The 4,075-nt window shown below is 41.8% G+C and overlaps 1 long non-coding RNA gene across 2 annotated transcripts; it reads right to left on the reverse strand.

Moving 5' to 3' along the window:
* Positions 1-283: 283 nt before the first annotated feature.
* On the reverse strand, positions 284-3,727 carry LOC135370652 (uncharacterized). Of its 2 annotated transcripts, XR_010415416.1 has the most exons (7): positions 3,654-3,727; positions 2,616-2,654; positions 2,352-2,505; positions 1,877-1,935; positions 1,485-1,650; positions 929-1,045; positions 284-563 (listed from the first exon to the last, which is right to left on the reverse strand). It is a non-coding gene; the product is annotated as an uncharacterized LOC135370652 (long non-coding RNA). The 2 variants fall into 2 exon arrangements; XR_010415419.1 differs by lacking the exon at positions 1,877-1,935.
* Between the last annotated feature and the right edge of the window lie 348 nt (positions 3,728-4,075).

Here is a 4,075-nt window from a genome sequence, read left to right on the forward strand (position 1 = left end):
GTCTACCCACTGTCTGGCCAAAGTCTACCCACCAGGGATACCCTGGGTGGGCCAGGCCCCTCCATTTCTTCTCCGTTTTCTAAATTTGTGGTTCTAAAAATGATATTGCAACTGTACAGGCGCACAAATGTGAAAGATGTGAGGCAGTTTACAGACAAGTGCCAGCTGCACTGCAAACAATATTCCCTGAGAAAAAAAAAAAAACTCTAAATGCATGGCAGCTGTATTAATTGTGAACACAGTGAAAAAGACTGAAAATTTTTTTCGAGATATATGACACAAAATCGTGAAATTCACATGCCGCTGTATTCCTACATTACGTGTTAACCCGAGCTAAAAGATGTGTTCTTGTTGTTTAATGGCTAATCATTATTATGATTGGATACTGTATTATAGAAACATGCACCAGCCTGTAAAAATTACTGTCTATCATTTCATGAAATAGTGTTTGGCCTGTATCATTATCAGACACCCACACCACATGTTATGTGTTCATAAAGCAATATATTCACTGAAATGTACAGTGCAGTAGCTTTCTCCAGCACAGCAGCTTGGAATGGCTCCTGAAATCAGAACAAAACATGAAATTAAGAACATTGAGTGTAAGGCATACGAAAAGACAAGACATATTTATGTATTAACTGAAGTGCTCAACACACAGTTTGAATCTGCGCACTTTAAAAAGCACAATGCACATACGTGGACAAAGTACGTGAAAGCACAGAAGTATTTGTGTTGTGCCCTGTAGTATTCAGCTTATCCTAACAAACACATGCAGAAGATGCAAGGAACAATACCAAGACTCACAAATAGGGCCTCAAAAGCACAATGGTTAACGGTCAAAAGTATGACATTTTGGGAAATGTGGACCAAACAGAAATAATCAGCACCAAATTGCAGACTAAGAAAGGGCTAATGGGATACCTACCTTTCAACTTTACCCCAGTTCGCAGATGAGTGACAGAACGCAAACAGGTATGCTACTTAAGCTTGATTACCATTGGGGTGCTTTGTTCCTCTTTCAGTGCTGATGTGTCCCAAATAGCTGTGAAATAAAAAGGAGGGCATTTTTCAACAATCATAATTTTTCATGCTATAGCATCTCAGGTGCTGAACTGCCTTCAAAGCTTCATGTGCAGGTCGGCCATCTGTTCATGAATTAGAGAAGGCCACTAATTTTCTTCTGCCACCAGGAACTGGCACAATAAAATTTGCAAACCTAGCTGTCCACAAGTCAATGTATCACAACCAAGTTTGCCAATAACACCACGTTGCCTAGAGCAGCAGCAGGTTTTTCGGTATCTGTGAAACCAAGGAATAGAAAGACAAAAAAAAAAGAAAGAAACATTTGAAACACATGACCGTGAAACTTATTCTCACCCCACGGTAAGAATGAACAATACAAGGACGAATACAGCGGAGTAGTTGTCGACTACGTGATAACGATTTATGATACGATGAGTGTAATACATGAGAACGCATACCATTGCATGGATTGTAACATAAGAAACGTTGGTGGCAGGCACTGCACATCGTAGTTGAAATACACTACGAGCTGAAGCGCCAATCCTTTCTCCACGCTCCTTGCAGTTAGCGTTTTGTCATTGTCCAAGGGAAGAACAATGCCTGAGAAGTGTAGTAGTGATGACCCTATAAGAGAGATAGATGTACATAAATCTATTGCAGTGACTGCAAATGCTTTGAGAGCCTATGTTGCAGCTGCAGCACAGATCCTTGTTTTGTGACAGCATACTTTCTTTCAGTTGCACAAAACAGAAATATGTTTTACACAAAGAAGAAGAAATGACCACTGCAAGGTGCCAATAGCAGTAAAAAAAACTTCCAAGAAATGGAAGCCATATAGCCAGCCTCATACCAATAGCAGAGGCATGGTGTTGGGGGCCCTCACTCCACAGCTGTCTGGCCAGCTTTGTGCTAAAGAAAGATTGGATACCTCACTCAGTAATGCAAACAGTTGAACTCTCATATAATAATCATCAGACACAAGAAAATATGCAAGATTAAACACAAACAAAATATATAATAAAAAAATAACCACAAAGCATTGTGCGCTCGTTACTCCTTGCAAAATTTGTCTCTGCACTTTGCCGTATCAATGATGGACCGGAAACAGAGACAATGGAGAAAATCGCCTGTGATTGCCTAGTTGCTGCCTTTAGAACTGCGTGTCTGAATTAAAGTTCATTCACCCCGCCCTGACACAACCTTCAGACATCAATCATATTACTTTGATCTTTGACATTTTCGTTTTCATGTGTGTCACCAAGAAATGTGTCAATGATCATATTATCACAGAACTCTCAGAATCAAGACGGTGCATGAGAACTTACAGTGTGGAACGAGGTGCAGACCTCATAGTCTTCATTAAAATATGCACAGACTGGCTTCAACACAAAGATATGTTTTCCTGGGCAGCCATGTTCATCACTGGAGCCCTATATGGGCTGCAGCAACTTTCTTGTTTGCGGCTTCCATTCCAGTCTCCTTGGGTACATGACACAGATACGTTATGCATAGATGAATGTATTTGGAAGTGCCTTTGATAGTCATAAAGGTATACTTGAGATAGCTTGCATTCACAGAAGGGAACATACTCGTTTGCTGCTTGCTTCTTGTCTGTATACGCCCAGACCCTGTTTGGTAATAAAATAGAGAAAGAGATAAGTCCACGAAAGTATTAAAAAAGGGCGTATAGAGGAATATGCCTGAAAAGGAACAGGTGTTGTCTGCGTCAGAGTAAAAGCTGTGTAGCAAAAAAAAGTATTGTGCTGCAACACTATCACTTCATGCAAACACCGCTCAGCTAACGAAACGCGTCACATTATATCGTGCCCTTCGTCAGATTTTCGTTAAACTCAGAGACGCGCAAACGTTATTCTTCCCATTCAAAGCGGGCTCTGCTTGCTGGTGTGCCATGCGGTGCCGTAACTTGATACCCGTTCATATCAGGCGATGTCGTCGAACGCTTTTGGTGCTAACAACGAAGATATACTCAAGCGTATACGGAACAAGGAAAAATACGTCTCGGCAACTCTTTTACCAATATTTCTGCTACTGTTTAATCCACATGTTTGTTTCATGCATTCTGTATAGAGCGGTGATATTTGCCTCATAAATAGTGCAAACACTTAAAACTATATGAACGACGGCTGTACACAATGGCCTCATTCGATCAACGTCGGTTAAACTAAATCAAGGGTCCCTCGACTTGGAAGTGCGATTCAACTCTCTTTCGACAGCACTGACAAGCATTTAAAATAAATCTTGCGTCCCGAATTAACATTATTAATAAAAAGGTGTAAGGGTACTCAATCTCGGTTGAGCGTTCAATCTCGTTAACCGGCGTTGGTGAACCCCGGCCGATTTCAAATGTCCACGAGAATGAACGCACACCCATCCACTAGTTCCAGAATGTTACACACTGCTCATTTTAGTGGTTTGAGAAGAAAGTTTTAAGAACATGCATGGCTACGACATGGACAGTGTTACAAGTGAGAACACAGCGGAAGGCGACAACATTCCGTTGAAGAAGGCGCCATTCACTACGTATTTGGTAACACACAACGGCGGCGCATATTTCCCTTTATTCCAAAAAGCTGACAGCATAAAGGACATAATAAGAGTTCACATACCTTCGAAATCTTATTGCGAAAGCCCACGAGTGAGGCACAGCTTTGGCTTTGACGATTTTGACGGTCGGGGCACGCTTGCGTTCCTCACACATGTGCCGGTTGCTGGAGGCCATGCAGATCCAGTGCGCATGCCCAGACACCTCCTCCCCCGCGAAATAACAGGAAACGCGCGTGATTTGAAAACACGGGATCGCGCCCGCGGCGATATGCCCGTATTTTTCACGACTATTTTTTTACAGTGTGCTGTTGCTGTGTCAATCTCCTGTTTGTTTCATGTCATTACGTAACCGTGACTCTTAACATATTGGTATTAGGAATTGTTCCACTTACTGTGATGCTTGAATTTCTGTGGATTTCACTGATGCTGCCCCATTGCATAAACATCTGCAGTCCCTTAATTGTAGAATTATTTGCGATACAAC

The sequence above is a fragment of the Ornithodoros turicata genome, chromosome 1, assembly GCF_037126465.1.
Source record: "Ornithodoros turicata isolate Travis chromosome 1, ASM3712646v1, whole genome shotgun sequence".
NCBI lineage: Eukaryota > Metazoa > Arthropoda > Arachnida > Ixodida > Argasidae > Ornithodoros > Ornithodoros turicata.